Raw genomic sequence first — 18,309 nt, 5'->3', positions numbered from 1 at the left:
ACAGTGCAAATTCAATATCACAGGTATGATATTATTATTATAGTTATGTTTCAAAGTTATGATTCGTAACAGGCTTATCTGTGACTCTTTTTAAACATCAGTGGTTATATGTGAGATATTATGACCCGCCCTGACTTTGACGTTAAGTCGTCGGGGCATATGTTGTTTAAACTTTGTGTAGGATTTGCAGAAATATGACTTATATAAATGATTAATTTCAAACTCATTATCAAAATTGATGCTTCAAAATGATTATCCGTTCTGTATTTTCTCAAAGGCTATAAGCCACCGGGTTATAAAAATTCTGGCTTACAATGAATGCGCATTAAGTCGCCATCGGCCAAGAGCCACTGAGTATTTAAACTTCGGATTTACTTGTCAATCGATAAGGTATTCAAAATCACTTTGGCGCAATGGCTATTATTTTATCAATGGATATGATTTATTCTACAATGGAAGGAATAGTCCCGAGTTGCTGCAGGCTTACGACCCGGCACTTGGGGGCTATATTATTCAAATTGAGATTATATCAAATATGCAAGTCCCATGTCACTACCAGCATGCACCATGGCACTTGGGGTTAATGCAAAGTCATATTTTGCTCAACTTACTAAAGACTCGACTCATCACATTGTACTGAGCTGGCCCTTGGGGGCTACCAATTGCTCCTGTCAAAAATTCAAGGTACACAAGTTTTAATCCATTATATTGAAAGGTCCACCACTCAGTTGGTAGTGTACAAAGCTCTTAACCTTGTGGACATGGGTTCAAGCCCCATGGTGGAGATTACATCATATGAGGTTTTTATCAATGAATTATATACAAAGTACCAGCTCAGTATTATCTTACTGAGTCGGCTCTTGGGGGCTACATGTTGTTGTTCAAATCTACATGAATTATATACAAAAGTCCCTGCTCATTATTGCATAATGACCTGGCCCTTGGGGGCTACACTGGTTGAAGTTTTTATAAGCATATGGCAATTACAAGTCCCAGGTTACTGCAAGCATGACAACCCGGCACTTGGGGGCTACAGGTGATATGCATATAACAGAGAAAAATCTTCAAATTCTCGGTTTTGAGGAGACCAGATTGACCCGGTGTCTGCAAACAATCATGACCCGGCATCAGCAAAAATTACATGATCCAACATCATTTATTTATAACCCGGCAAATTTGGCAATCATAAATCGGCAAGATCTACATCTTTAAGTCGGCTGAGTATCGGTTGTATATTTCAAAGACCAATATTTTAATCAAAGTCAGAGCATTGAACGCTGAATCAAATGGATTATTTCTTATATTATCTCTCTCCAAGAGCCAATGTCAGCAAATTGATTCTAAAGCTGGCCTATTGACTCAGATTTTTCAGAAGAAGTGCGTGGATTTTTTGCATTGGCAAAGTTGGAACATGTCTGTTAAAGGGGATTTGCTATGAGATCATAGACATACACCCAGGAGGAAATGACAAGGACTTAAGGATCATCAGGTGCCGACTCAGGAGAACTTTTAAACCGGAGCACAGCCTGTCAAATTTTTTCTTGTGTTAATTTTGCAGCATAACTTTACCATGGATAAATCCAAGCTAAACTGGGGGCTAATGTCGGGGATATACCCCGCGGTATAACCCGCCGGATGTATGACCCGGCTAGAGCTTGGCGACTCATTGATGACCCGCCCGGACTTGACGGTTTACGGGTAACCCGCCTGAACATTGCGACTCACTGGTGACCCGACGGGCGGGTCAGATAGAAGACTAGGCCCAAAGCCCAGAAGGCCGGCTCATGTTATGGTGGGCCGGCTTAAGAGGAAAGCGTAGGAATATTCCCTTACAAAGGAAGAAAGACTAGGACTCCGCTTGTAATAGACTAATTCTAATCCTACTAGGACTAGTCATGTAACCCGCCCCTTCAAAATATATAAGGAGAGGCAGGGCACCCCAAGAGGGACAAGAAAAATAATCTCTAAGGCTAGACACAATTAAAGGGGAGCCGGCTTATGCGGCGTCTCCCTCATGAGCATAATGAGAGCTAGCCACAAATAGCATGTAGGGCTATTACCGGATGATATTTCCGGGGCCCGAAGCTGTCTAAATCCTTGTATTGTGTGTTGATCCGTCCCGCGTCTCTTATCCCGATCAACCCCTCTCAAGCTATCACATAGATGCGTTGGCCTCACGACTAAGTCCTCACACTATGACATCTGTCGTGACTATTCCACGACAATGCGCGTATGGATGAACTGCTTTTCGCCCACACGACACTCCTACATTGTGGATGGCAATTGCAGTTAGGCGAACGTGGCAACTAGGTAAACACACATGGCAACTGTGATTCTTTGCTAGACGGTAACTGCAGTTAGGTGAACGTGGCAACCAGATAAACACACATGGCAACTGTGATTCTTTGCTAGACGGCAACTGCAGTTGCGTGTACGTGGCAACCAGATAAACACACATGGCAACTGTGATTAACAATACATGGCAACTATGGTTGGACCACACATGGCAACTAGGTAAACACACATGCCAACTATTGTTTGACCATATGTGGCAAGTAGTTAATCACACATGGCAACTATGGTTGGACCATACGTGGCAACTAGGTAAACACACATGGCAACTGTGATTCTTTGCTAGACGGCAACTGCAGTTGCGCGTACGTGGCAACCAGATAAACACACATGGCAACTGTGATTAACAATACATGGCAACTATGGTTGGACCACACATGACAACTATTGTTTGACCATATATGGCAAGTAGTTAATCACACGCGGCAACTATGGTTGGACCACACGTGGCAACTAGGTCAACACACATGGCAACTGTGATTCTTTGCTAGACGGCAACTGCAGTTGCGCGTACGTGGCAACTAGATAAACACACATGGCAACTGTGATTAACAATACATGGCAACTATGGTTGGACCACACATGGCAACTAGGTAAACACACATGGCAACTATTGTTTGACCATATGTGGCAAGTAGTCAATCACACATGGCAACTATGGTTGGACCACACGTGGCAACTACTATTTGACCATATGTGGCAAGTAGCTAATCACACACGGCAACTACGGTTTGATTACACGCGGCAACTACCATAAATTAGACATGGCAATTATAGTTAACCAAAATAGATAGAGTTGTCATACTTTTACAACTACACTTACCAACCCGAATAACTACATCTGCCAACCAAGATGGCAACTAAATCGTCATCCCGCGGTGTACCTAATGTAGCTGCGCCAGGACGTGTGGTCATTTTTGCTTCGTGCCACACGCGCGGGAAGAAGATGAGTAGTAATTGTTGGCGTGTGGCACGAAGTAGCCGCGCCCACACGTGTGGAAAATTTTAATGTCCGCCCACACACAGCGCGTGTGGGCTACCTCCTGCTCACACCACACACGATGTATGGGCGCATGTCAAATATATCACACGTGTGGCAGTTATCGGCATCCATAAAAAACAGATGATCTAATCTCGGCCATTTAAAGAAGATCGGACGTCCGAGATGACTCACTGGAGAACAGAGTTGGGCGGCCACCTAACTTGGAGAAGAACGACGTGTGGCGGATGGTGACGATGGCGGCGGCTATGGAGGTTAGATGGCCTCGGGGAGGTGCGCGTCAGACGCGGAGTGGCACGGAGGTCTCGGATGGGTCCTTCCCGACGTCGAGGGCGGAGGTAGTGGTAGTGTTCAACAGCGACAGGGCTTCCCCTGTGGTCGACGGCAGCGATGTGAACTCTGGCGAAGTCGGACGGGTCGTTCCGCTCGGTTGGATACTTCCCTGCATGTGTCAGAGGTTGAGGGACAGAGAAGAGACCAAGGCGAAATGAACAGGAGCAAGAGGAGGTGCTGGGACCCACTGTAGGCGACGGAAACAACGACAACGGAGGTCAACAGCGGTGGAACTCCGGCGAGATTGCGAAATCGACATAGGGCACGGGAGGCTACGATTTGGCCAAAAATCAGTCGAGCCGGACGTCGGGAGTATTTGTATGGAGGTGAGAGTGCAAAGGATCGACCGAATCGATCGATTCGATCTCGGTTTGGGTTCGGTAGCTACAGTGTTGGTGATGAACACGAGTGCATTGGAGGACGTGACAAGCGGGACCCCATGTCAGCGACGGAGAGCGGGTGGAAAAGGGAGAAAAACAAGATAGAGGGGGAAGCTACGGGATGGGTTGCGGTCTACACTGATGGGCCGGCCCACTCGCCACTGCGGGGTGCGCTGCTGAGTTCCAGGGCAAATCCTATTTGGCGCTTATGCGCCCGTGTGCAAACGGGCACCTGCAGGGTGCGACTAGTTGGGCCCGGCCCACCTTCCCGTTTCTTTCTTCTTTCTAGGAAAAAAAGATAAAAGAGGATGCGCGAAGCCGGAGTCGAACTCCCGACCTCTTCCTAAGCCTCCAACAACAACAACCACTACACCATACAGGAAGAACTCACTCAAAGCTAGTTTTCAGTTTCTTTGCTCTCTACGGTCGCGGGAATCCTCCGGTTTTGGAAAGCTTCCAGAAGCTTCCCAGACCGGGTTTTCTCCCAATTCGTTGTCATTTCCGGGGCGATTTTCATTCTGGTTTTCTTTTCTTTTTGTTCTTTTCTAAATGTGCTTTTTCTAAGTTGATGGTTTTCTGTTTTTGTGTTTTTTATAAAACAATCAATGACTTTTTTTTTCTAATTTTATAAACTTTTTTCTAAATTGATGAACTTTTTTCAAATTCGATGAACTTTTTAAAAGTTTGATGAACTCTTTTTATAATTCGATAAACTCTTTTTAAAATTTGATATACTTTTTTCAAGTTTGATGAACTTTTTTGAAAATTGATGAACTTTTTTCTAATTTTATGAACTTTTTCCAAAATTGATGAATGTTTTTCAAATTCGATGAATTGTTTTTCAAAATCATTGAACTTTTTTTGGATTACACGAAACTTTTTTTTAAATTTGATGAACTTTTTTCAGATTACATGAACTTTTTTCAAGTTCGATGAACTTTTTCTGAATTCAAATGATTTTTTTTAAATTTGATGAACTCTTTTCAAATTCGGTGAACTTTTACTAAATTCGATGAACTTTTTCCAAAATTGTTGAACTTTTTTCAAATTCAGTGAACCTTTTTCAAATCGATGAACAGTTGTTTCAAATTTGATAACTTTTCAAAATCTGGGAACATTTTTTCAAATTTGATGAACTGTTTTGTAAAATGGATGATTGTTTTAAAAAAAATCAATCGACTTTTTCAGGTTTGTGAACTTTTCTTAGAAAATGATGAACTTTTTTTAAAATCACGATCTTTTTTCCAAACAATTCAAAAAAATAAGTGATGCAATAGATTTCTGCAATGAAATAGCGTTGCGTCCTTTGTTATTAAGCCGTTGCCTCTGTAACAAATCATAGAAGGCAAGTAGGTCTTGTGGCTAGTGGTACCTGTGCACGAACTCGACGTGGTGAGTTTGAATCCTGCAAATAGCAATACTTTTCGCGTTTTCTTTTCCGAGCTTTTGCGTTCGCGAGTCTTGGCGTTTCATGGGCCGGGCCAGCGCGGGGCGCTGCAGGCGCCAGGAACGCGAACGGGCGCCTGCTGGTGTTGCTGGGCCGCGGCTATGCGGTAGTGCACAGTGCGCTGCGCAGCGTTCTTAAAAAAATCACAACAGATAAAACTGAAATAAAAACACCTGGATAAATTCTAAAATAAATTCTATAACCACATAAAAAAATACCACTAGTATAAATTGCAGGAACACTAGTTCCTCATCTAATGCAATTTTGAAAGTTTGTTTTTATGCAATAGACCACAGAAAGAACAATAAAACACTACAATAAAATATTTTGGAGATTATGAAAAATACCAAAACATAGCAGATGAACTAAAAATAATATTCTGGACACTATGAACATTTTTAAAATAGGGGAGAAGTCATGTTATCTCCACTCCAATAATTTTCCTTAAGTTGCAATAATGTTTTGAATATTCAGAAAATTCAAATATGCATAGAAATCATGATGCAACAAAATGATCCTACTAACATTTCAAATCTAAAATTTTGGGATGTTACAAATCTACCACCGTTAAAATGAATCTCGTCTTCGAGATTCGAAGATGTTATAAAGAAAAGGTTAGGTTCGGGATTCTTCTTGAATATTTATTGTTCATCCGAGAGTCCGGTGTGCTACCACCCTTGGAATAAGAGTCACCTGTCTTGAAAAATATTACTCCTTCGATGATATCATTCATGTGTATGCACTACACTCCTTTGATATCTCGAATTCCTTATCAAAAGAGTGGTCTTCCATTAACTCAGCCTTCATGGTTGACACGTCTTGCGCCAATACTAAACAATATCGATACTCTTATGGTGGTCATCAAGAATGGACCCTGTAAAACCGGGTTTGGGCTTATTCTCACCGTACAACCTACTATAGGCAAATGTTTCCTTTACAAGGGATAAAATGTCATACCATTATAAGGTTTAGGCTTAACAACTTCGTCTCTCTACTATAGGTAAGTCATTCTAGATTAACCATCCCACACAGCAAGAGCGAATAATAAGAGTAAGTTGGCATGGTGATCAATCCATTCCGCACCCAAATCATTACCATGTATAGGTTTAGAAAATCTCGCATTCTAACACTCGGGCATCCTCACAAGCATTGCAAAAATTTCTCTTGTTCATGATCTGGGTTCGGACAAATCCATTGGTTCCGCATGCCAAACAAAACATCTATGGTTCCTATCAACTCTTAGGTTTACGTCAACTACTATAAAACATCTACTATTTATAGCTTCCTCTAGGGTTCTTCCTTCAGCAAGATTGTGCTTGCTTCTTGTCAGATCTTGGCCCATGTGGTAAAACTTGAACTCATCATTGGGTTGCAACATGTATTAGGATATAGACAAAATAAAGACCTAAGGGGAAAACACTACCCATATGCTGATGCTAGCAACAAAACTCCCAAATCAAACAAATCAAACAATTCACACAACACAAACAAACCCTACAGGTAAGGTCATATCCACGAGAGATATGATCTCATCATACTACACGTGAATCGGTTATCGAACTCAACTTAATAGTGGTGGTCTGCCAACTAAAAGTGCTCAAATGATACTAATAGAAGTACAAGGGACATCCACTATTGAAAAGAGAAGGAAATTAGCAAAAGATATGAACACGACAGTGAAGACTACTAAGTAGACAGAAAGTTTTAAAATAAGTTTTACACTCCTATGGCTTTTCTCATCCATTTTCTAGGGTCACGACCTACGGTCAACACACTGCTCTGATATCATCTGTAACGACCCGAACCTGATAAGATTCGATGTCTCTGTGCTCACGTCCCTGGATCGATTCGCTGGCACACACAGTACATAGGAATATCAAATAACAAGTGCATCATTTACTATAACGTATGATCCAAAAATTACAATGTAGTACAAACTCATAGTACATAACTAGCTTTATTCAATAATAACAATGGAAATGTAGCATAAGCAAACGATGAGTCCCGTCAAGGCCCATTGGCGAAATGCTGGTGAAGACTCGCAACCCTACTGTATCTCACTGATCCTTTGAAAATCCTGCAACATGATAAGTTGCAGCCACAAGGGTCAATACATTGAATGTATTGGCAAATCACACAATATGATATAGCAAACCTACATCCACAAGCAAAGTATGACGAACAAAACACCCAAGTTAGTTTGGAGAAGAATGTCTTCACCTACCTCCACTAATTGAACTCACAACAGCCTCTAATTTATTCGCCCAAGATAACCCCAAAGATTCTAAGTAAACATGACAAGAACTTCAGAAGTATCTCAAGTGCGCTCTGTCTGTGGAGCATTCTCTAGGAACAACAGAGAGCTCTGCCAAGGACGCATTCACCTGATTTAAGTTTCGAAAACTATACCTCGCCTCAAGTGCGCTCTGCCAATGGCGCATTCTCTAGGGACAATGGAGTGCTCTGCCAGTGACGCATTCACCTGGTTAATAATCCCGAGCCTACGACTATAAGCACTCACCACTTTCATGGATCACTCGACACATGCCCACGTCTACCATAGCAAGTTGATCACACCATCACATAACACAATCAATACAAAAACATGACAGCACGAAATATAATGATCAACCAAACATATATCATAGCATAAAAACCACATATGCATAGCAGAATATAGGATGAGTAAAATCAAATGTGCAAACTTTCCTTGAATGGTGTTGAAGTACTCTAATGATTAACTCTGACCCGCTTCACACTCCGAACAACCTATACGATTAATGAAGGCACCGATAAATAATCGTACTCACATAATCCAACAATAAAGTCGACAACAAGGAATTCAAATAAAACTTAATTAACAGAACATAAAAGTAGGTACATATTATCTACATGCTAGTAGGATCACAATGCAAAAAGAATCAACTAATTTGGATCAACGGTTTAAAAGATATGGCCTCTGGAAGTTTGAATTCAAATTTGATCAAATTCAAATTTGAAAAATGCAAACATGTGAAATTTTGGTTCTACAGTATTCCCCTGGTCACTATGAGTACACATGAAAAAGAATCTATGAATTTGGAGCTACATATCTCAAGATATACGTAAATTAAAATTTGATATGAAATCTGCCCAAAAATATTGTGTCAAAACTGTGTTCGTGGAAGAACTGCTGCGGCAGCGGTGGATGTGCCATGTGGCGCATTACTAGTGGCTGGATGTGTTCACTGCGGGATCTAAACAGCGAACGGTCACAGCTTACAGAGAAACGGTTCGGGAAACAAAAAAACAAATGATCTAATCCCGGCCATTTAAAGAAGATCGGACGTTCGAGATGACTCACCGGAGAACAGAGTTGGGCGGCCACCGGACTTGGAGAAGAATGACGCGGGGCGGCTTGATGGTGACGATGACGGCGGCTATGGAGGTCAGATGGCCTCCGGGTGGTGCGCGTCGGACGCGGAGTGGAACGGAGGTCTCGGATAGGTCCTTCCCGGCGTCGAGGGCGGAGGTAGTGGTGGTGTTCAACAGCGACATGGCTTCCCCTATGGTCGGCGGCGACGATGTGAACTCCGGCGAAGTCGGAAGGGGTCGTTCCGCTCGGTTGGATACTTCCCTGCGTGTGTTAGAGGGTGAGGGACAGAGAGGAGAGCAAGGCGAAATTAACAGGAGCAAGAGGAGGTGCTGGGACCCACTATTGGCGACGGAAACAACGACGGCGGAGGTCAACAGCGGTGGAACTCTGGCGAGATGCAAAATCGACCTAGGGCACGGGAGGCTACGATTTGGCCAAAAATCGATCGATCCGGACGTGGGGAGTATTTATATGGAGGTGAGAGTGCAAAGCATCAATCGAGTCGATTGATTCGATCTTGGTTTGGGTTCGGTAGCTACAACGTTCGTGATGAACATGAGTGAGTTGGAGGAGATGACAAGCGGGATCCCATGTCAGCGGTGTTAAGAACTGAGATGAGGTTGGGATGCATCACACTTGTATTCATCCATAAGGGGTCATAATATATAGAGTACTACATCAGTGAGAGGAGAGGGAGATACATGCGCAGCCACTAACAGAATACAACAGTCGATCCTAGATCGCTGGGTGGTTGAGCTGCATGCGCCATGCAATGGCGGCGGGATAACTACACATGACCAGCTCAAGCCGGTTGAGCGGGAGATCAGCACAGGTAGTCTAACAGTCCCCCGCAGTCTCATCGTGGGATGACCGAACGTCGAGACTGGACCTGAACTGGGCAAAGGTAGTAGTAGGCAGTCCCTTTGTGAAGATATTTGCATACTGAGAAGAAGTAGGAACATGCAACACGCGCACCTCGCCCAGAGAAACCTTGTCACGGACGAAATGTATGTCGATCTCGATGTGCTTCATCCGTCGGTGCTGCACAGGGTTAGCCGACATATAAACCGCAGAGACATTATCACAGTAAACCACAGTAGACTTGGCGATGGGTTGATGAAGCTCCTCCAATAATTGCCGCAGCCAAGCCGTCTCAGCGACGACGTGGGCAACGGCCCGGTACTCCGCCTCAGCGCTTGACCTAGAAACAGTAAGTTGTCGCTTCGACGACCAATATATCAAATTATCCCCGAGAAAAACACAAAACCCAGAGGTAGAACGTCGAGTGTCAGGGCAGCCGGCCCAGTCAGCGTCGGAGTAGGCTAGAAGAGTGGTGGGCGATGCTAGGTAGATATGTAAGCCATAGTCTAGGGTGCCTTTGAGGTAACGTATGATGCGCTTGACAAGGTTGTAATGAGAGGAGCGAGGGGCGTGCATGAAGAGACAGGCCTGTTGAACAGCGTAGGACAAGTCGGGACGGGTGATCGTCATGTACTGCAAGGCGCCGGTGAGGCTGCGGTAGATAGTGGGGTTATCGAGGAGGTCGCCGTCGGATATGGAGAGTTTGGCACCAGAGTCGACAGGAGTACGAAGAGGATGACAATCGGTCATACCGGCTCGTTCGATGATGTCCAAAGCATACTGGCGCTGAGAGAGATGGAGTCCCGAAGATGAGCGGCAGACGGCAACGCCGAGGAAATGAGAGAGAGGGCCAAGGTCTGTCATGGAGAACTCACGACCAAGGAGAGAAATAACGTAGTCGAGAAACACCGGAGATGATGTAGTAAGAATGATGTCATCAAGGTATAGGAGGAGATATGCTGTGTAGGTAGTGGATTTGTAGATAAACAGGGATGTGTCGCATTTAGAGGCAACGAAACCAATGGATGCGGCATAGGTGGCAAAGCGAGTGAACCAGGCACGAGGGGCTTGCTTAAGTCCGTAAAGGGATTTCTTAAGAAGACAAACATGCGAGGGGGCGGTCGGATCTTCAAATCCGAGGGGCTGCTGACAGTAAACTGTCTCGGTAAGGTTGTCATGGAGGAAAGCGTTCTTAACGTCTAACTGGTGAATAGGCCACGAGTGAGAAGTAGCAAGGGAAAGAACGACACGAATGGTGCTCGGCTTAACGATGGGAGAGAAGGTCTCATCGTAGTCGATGCCTTCGGTTTGAGAAAACCTGCGGACAACCCAGCGCGCCTTGTAGCGAGGAGGGATCCATCAGAGTTATACTTATGCCGAAAAACCCACTTCCCACTAATGACCGGAACAGTGGTGGGGCGAGGAACGAGTGACCAGGTCTCGTTCTGAAGAAGGGCTCGGTACTCGTCACCCATGGCACTAGCCTAGCGTGGGTCAGCCAGGGCTGCTCGGTAGGTGCGAGGAAGCGGCGAAGCCCCCTAAAGATCGGCGAGCAAATTGAGTCGTCGAGAGGGCATGTGGAAACCTGTTTTGGCCCGAGTGCGCATGGTATGAGGGTTAGCGGGAGGCGCGACAGCAACAACACGGGGTGGGAGCGGTCGTGGGGTGGGAGGACTGCCGGAAGAAGTGGAGGCAGGGCTGGTGGACGGCGAACTGCTGGTGGAGGCAGGGATGGTCGCGGGGGTGGGAGGGAGCGAGTGAGGAAGCGAGTGCTGGGTGCAGGCCGGAGATGTGGCAGAGCGCAAGCATGGGGAGGAAGCTGCGGGGCTGGTGGTCGCAAGTGGCGAAGGGACGGCCGGGGCAGCATTCTGATCAGACGCGACAGCTATCGTGGAAGCGGCCGGACCGACACAGAACGGAGCCTGGGCAAGGGACGGCGGTGGGTTGGCCGACGAGGATGCGGCGGGATGAGAAAAGTCGGGTGGCTATGGGTCTTGGGGGGTGCGCGAGAAGGGAAAGACAAACTCGTCGAAGGTGACGTGCCGTGAGACGTAGACGCGACCAGTAGAGGGGTCGAGGCAATGATAGCCTTTGTGATCACGGGGGTAACCGATGAAGACACAAGCGACCGAGCACGCAGCAAGTTTGTGGGGTACGGTGGCTTCCGTGTTAGGGTAGCACAAGCACCCAAAAACACGTAGGTGAGTGTACGTTGGGGGTGATCTGTGAAGAGTCTCGTGAGGTGTGGCGAGAGAGAGACGCTTAGTGGGGCGAAGGTTAAGGAGGATAGTGGCGGTGGTGAGTGCATCAACCCAGTAACGGGGTGGCATGGAGGCTTGGAGCAGAAGAGTGCGTATCATGTCGTTGGTCAAGCGAATAGCACGTTCGGCTTTACCGTTCTGGGAAGATGTGTATGGACAAGAAAAACGCATCACCGTACCGAAGGGAAGAAAGAAGTCGCGATTTTGTGCGCTATCAAACTCACGCCCATTGTCGCATTGGAGAGTCCGTATGGTCTGCCCAAAGTGAGTGCGGACATAAGAATGAAAGAATCGAAATATAGCAGGAACGTCAGACTTGAGTTTGAGAGGAAAGGTCCAGTGGTAGCATGAAAAATCATCAATAAGCAAGAGATAATACTTGCTCCCAGATGTGCTAGACAGAGGAGCAGTCCAAACATCGCAATGTATAAGATCAAATGGGGCAGTAGTTCGACTAATGGAAGAAGAAAAAGGGAGGCGGACGTGTTTCCCTGTCTGACAAGCATTACATAAGCGTCCATCCGAAATTAGTTTATTACAATGTTCTAAAGCTTTATTCAAACGAAAAGTTGCATCGCCGGGGTGGCCCAAACGCCGGTGCCAAAGATCGGTAAGCCGGGAGACGGTGACGGGGAGGGTGGTGGGTGCAGCCGGAGGGAAGATGTCATACAGTTCGCCGTTACTGTTGCATCGAAGAAGCTCCACCTTGGTTGGATAGTCCTTCACAGAGAGGCCATATGGATCAAATTCAACGGAGCAATTATTATCAGTGGTTAAACGACGAACGGAAAGCAAATTTGTAATGAGATTAGGAGCAACTAGCACGTTGCTGAGATACAGAGGTCGATTAGGGTTCGGAAGACAGGAGGAACCAACATGACTAATAGGCATAGCACTATTGTTCCCGACAAAAACAAGGGGATAATTTGATAAAGTGGCGACGGAGGATAGCATACCGGGATCAGCCGCAAGGTGAGAGGAGGCGCCGGAGTCCGCAACCCAGCCACCGCTGGGCGACTGGAGCGACAGGTTGTGGAGAGCGCTCATCAGGGCGGAGTGGTCGACGGCGTTGGCGGCGGCGCCCGTAGGTGGATGGATGTACTGTGGCGCCTGGTACTGCTGCGGAAGAGGCGGCGCCGGCAGGAACTGCTGGTGATGTGAAGGCGCCGATAGGTACTGCTGCATTGGAGAGAAGCCCATCAGAGATGGCTGCTGGAGATGGCCGCCGAAGGTGGCGTAGGCGTGCGGCGGCCGCGGACCGAGGATCCCGGGAGCCGGACGAGGTTGAGGTGGGAGGGCCATCGGGTAGGCGTAGACATGCCCTGTCCACGGTGGCGCAGGCGCGGCCCCCTGGTACCCGTCATTGGTGGTGTAGCGGCGGTGCTTGTTGTGCCCCTGGTTGGGTGAGGGAGAGGAGGCTTTGCCGCCACCGAAACCAGGAGCGGGCAGCCGAGCCGGACCGCCGGAGGGCCTAGCCGGGGGCACGGGCGGCGGACCCTTCTACTGGATAGCAAGGGCGCTCTGATTGGTGGAGCCGGCGAAGTTGTTGCCGATCTCGTCATGCAGAAGCATGCCGACGGCAACGTCGAAAGGAACTGGTGTTGGAGACTTCTCGATTATCTTGGCGGTGGCCTGATGATGATCCTTGTTGACGCCGGATAGGAGTTGGATGACCAATTCATAATAGTCCAGGATCTTACCGGCGTCGCAGAAGATGGAGATGGACTTGAGGCGAGCGCAGAAGATGGAGATGGAGGAGTCCCCTTGGCGAGTCTCGGAGAGCTCCATCTAGAGCTGGAACTGCCGAGCCCGACGATTGTTGACGAAGAGGGCCTCGACAGAGGCCCAGGTCTGGGCAACGGTGGCCTCCCGATCGAGCATGAAGGCGGCGAGCTCCGTCACCATGGCGCCGAGGAACCACCACTTCACCGCCTTGTTGACGATGTTCCAGCTCGCATCGCCGGCGTGGTCGGCGAAGTCCGGCGCGATCCAAGAGGCGACGTTGTATTGATCGATGACGTCCAGCATCATCCCCGCCAGGTTGTGTAATTGGCGCCATTCATGGCGAGGCGGACGGGGAGATTGATGTGGGCGTTCTCGACGCGCATGGCATGCATGTATGCGGGCGTCGAGTAGAAGTTGGGTGGCGGCACCGTCTGGAGAGGGAGGGGTGCGGGAGGGATGGTGGTGGTGGTTTGGGAAGAGGGAGAGGGAGGAGAGATAGGGGATGGGGGAGCCGGAGAGGAGGCTGCAGCGGCGGCGGCGGCGGCCGCGGTGTTGCCATCGGTGGCCATGGCGGAAGCGTAGATTGGATCAAACTGATACCATGTTAAGAACTGAGATGAGGTTGGGATGCATCACACTTGTATTCATCCACAAGGGGTCATAATATATAGAGTACATCAGTGAGAGGAGAGGGAGATACATGCGCAGCCACTAACAGAATACAACAGTCAATCCTAGATCGCTGGGTGGTTGCGCTGCATGCGCTATGCAATGGCGGCGGGATAACTACACATGACCAGCTCAAGCCGGTTGAGCGGGAGACCAGCACAGGTAGTCTAACAAGCGGCAGAGAGCAGGTGGAAAAGCGAAAAACAAGATAGAGGGGGAAGGCTCCTAACCGACGCCTTAAGCGCCGGTTCAGGAAGCTGGCGCTCATAGCCGCGCCTGCTGGGCCGGCCCACGACATGCCTTCTATACCACAAAAAAAATTCCCATCTATACCACAAAAAATCCCCTAAAAAGTGTTGCTCCCGTGAGGTTTCGACCACGTGACCTCCAGTACATGTTCCAGCTAACTAACCACTAGCGCAACCAATCGATCATGGATATTTTCAGCGCACATGAATTAAGAATAATTAAAGTTGCGCTATTTAGCACAGATTTTGGGAAACATAATTTTTTCGGGACAAAATTTAAAAATTCACAGATTTCAAAATAATCACGAATTGAAAAGGTTAACGAACTAAAAAAATCATTGATTTTAAAAAAGTTCACAAATTTCAAAAAGGTTCATAAATTTTGAAAAATAGTTCATCAATATCAAAAAAGTTTGTTCGAATTTAAAAAAAGTTCAACTAATTTGAAAAATGTTCATCGAATTTGAAAAAAAGTTCATCAAAGTTGGAAAAAGTTCATCATTTTTTTCAAAAAATCATCGAATTTGAAAAAAGTTCATCGAAATCTAGAAAAGGTTCATTGAAATCTAGAAAAAGTTCACTGAAATTGAAAAAAGTTCATGGAATTTTAAAAATGTATTTTTCGTTTTTTGTTCGTGATTTCAAAATGTGTTTATAGTTTTTAAAATTTATTCACTTTTTCAAATTTTGTTCACTATTTTAAATTGTTCAGTGTACATAAAAAAATGTTCAATGGGTATTTAAATGGTTTTTCAGCGCATATCACAAAATTGTTCAATGCGTAGTTAAAAATTGTTCAGATTATATTACAAAAATGTTCAATGTATAAAAATTGTTCACCTTATATCAAAAGAATGTATAAATATGTTTTAAATTATTTCAATGTATTTCACAAAAATGTTCGCTGTGTAGTTAAAAATTGTTCATCGTACACCGAAAAAATGTTTGAAAATCGCTCATCGTATATAATTTTTTGTTCAGGTTCTCAATAATTGTTCACATTTTAAAAAAAGTCATTGAATTTGAAAAATTTCATCGATTTTTTAAAAAAATTCATCGATTTGATGAAGGTTCATCAAATTTGAATAAAAGTTGCACATTTACGAAAAAAGAGAAAGGAATAAAGAAAATAAAAATGAAAAATGAGCAGGAAAAGAAGAGAAAAAATCTCGCGACCTAGAGAAAGAATAAAAGGGGGAAAAGTGGTTTGCAAACAGCAAGTGGTTCTTTGCCTAGTGGTAACTGCGCTGATGTCTAAACGAAACATCCCAAGTTTGAACCACCACACTCACGCTTTTTTGATTGATGCAGTTTTAACAGAAAAAGAAGAAATGGGCCGGCCCAGCCAGGCGCGGGGGGTATGCGCCCGTTTGCGTGCAGCGAAGAAACAGGCGCAACGGGCACCGTTTAGGATTTGCCGAGGGGGAAACTACAGGATGGTTTGAGGTCTGCACCGATGGGAAGGCCTGCTCGCCACTGCGGGTTGCACTGCTGCGTTCCAGTTCGCTGGAGTTGCTGGTGTTGCTGGGCCGCGACTGTGCGGTAGTGCACAGTGCGCTGCGACAACATTCTTTAAAAAAAAACACAACAGATAAAACTAAAATAAAAACACCATGATAAAATCTAAAATAAATTCTAAAACCACATTAAAAATCATACCACTAGTATAAACTATAGGAACACTAGTTCCTCATCTAATGCAATTTTGAAAATTTGTTTTTATGCAATAGACCACAGAAACATCAATAGAACACTACAATAAAATATTTTGGAGATTATGAAAAATACCAAAAACATAACAGATGAACTGAAAATAATATTCTGGATATTATGAACATTTTTAAAACAGGGGAGAAGTCATGTTATCTCCACTCCAATAATTTTCCTTAAGTTGCAATAATGTTTTGAATATTAAAAAAATTCAAATATGCATAGAAATCATGATGCAACAGAGTGATCCCATTAACATTCCAAATCTAAAAATTTGGATGTTACATAAGCATAGCGGTTATTTTCTTACTTTCATCCATAGAAACATACAAAGCTTTAATTGATTCTTCAACCTTAGGCACAAAAAATTACATCTTGGAATTTTCTACATCATGAGAAATTCTATCAATTCTTCTAGACATACCATCAATCTTATTCAGCTTCTCTTCCATCGAATTATTGAAAACTTTTTAGCATTGATAAATTCTTTAATATTATTCTCAAGATCAGAGGTGTTCCTATTATTATTATAAGAAGGATTGCCATACGAACCACCATAATTATTAGAGGAATTTTCAAGAAAAGCCCTAGGATTTAAATTACGTCTATAAGCATTGTTATTGAAATTATTTCGCAAGATAAAATCACATCTACGAGATCACTACTTTGCTCAATCAAAGTAGACAGAGGCACATATTAAGATCAATAGGAGCATTTTTATTAGCAACCAATTTCATAAGAGCATCAAGTTTTTCACTCAAAGAACTAATTTCTTCAATCGAATTAATTTTTTTTACTAGTAGGAGCTCTTTCGGTATGCCATTGCGAATAATTTTCCATAATATTATCAAGCAATTTAGTAGCTTTACCCAAAGTAATTTCCATAAAGGTACCACCCATGGCGGAATCTAAAAGATTTGTAGAGACAAAATTCAATACCGCATAAAAAATTTGTATGATCATCCAAAGATTTATACCATGTGTAGGACAATTTCTTAGCATCAATTTCATTCTTTCCCAAGATTGTTCAACATGTTCATGCTCAAGTTGCTTAAAATTCATGATTTGATTTCTAAGGGAAATAATTTTTGCGGGCGGAAAATACTTAGTAATAAAAGCATCCTTGCACTTATCCAAAGAATTGATACTATTGTGAGGCAAAGAAGAAAACCAAAATTTTGCACGATCTTGCAAAGAAAACACATATAATTTCAACTTCAAAATATCACTGTCCACATCTTTTTTCTTTCGCATATCGCATAATTCTATGAATGTGTTAAGATGGGACGTGACAACCTCATTAGGAGTACCGGAAAATTGATCTTTCATAACAAGATTTCAACAAACCAACATTAATATCACAAGACTCTACACTAGTGGTGAGAGGAGCAATCGTTGTGCTAATAATATCATTATTATTGGTATTGGAGAAGCCACACAACTTGGTGTTCTCTTGACTCATCGTGACCACGCAAACAAGATTGCAAATGAAAACAGATCTGACGAAAAAACGGTGAAATAAAAAGGGAGCGAATAAAATGGGAATTTTTGTGAAGTGGGGGAGATGAAAACGAGAGGTAAATGGCAAATAATGTAAATTGCAAGGACATGAGATTTGTGATTAGGAACCAGATAGATGTTGATGATGTCACTCCGACAACGGCGCCAGAAATTCCTTTTGACGCGGCTTGAACTACGTCGGTATTTCCCCAAAGAGGAAGGAATGATACATCATAACTACGGTAGGTATTTCCCTCGGTGATGAGACCAAGGTTATCGAACCAGTAGGAGAACCAAGAAACACTATGTAAACGGTGCCTGCACACAAAGAACAAATACTTGCAACCCGACGTGTTAAAGGGGTTGTCAATCCCTTTCGGGTAATGGCGTCAGAAATTGGCTCGTTGACAGGAGAAAGATGTAATAGATCGATAGATGCAAATAATGGCAAATAAAATTCAACTAGGT

The sequence above is a fragment of the Triticum dicoccoides genome, chromosome 4B (assembly GCF_002162155.2).
Source record: "Triticum dicoccoides isolate Atlit2015 ecotype Zavitan chromosome 4B, WEW_v2.0, whole genome shotgun sequence".
NCBI lineage: Eukaryota > Viridiplantae > Streptophyta > Magnoliopsida > Poales > Poaceae > Triticum > Triticum dicoccoides.
The sequence above is the reverse complement of the archived record's forward strand: the minus strand, read 5'-3'. Positions refer to the sequence as shown.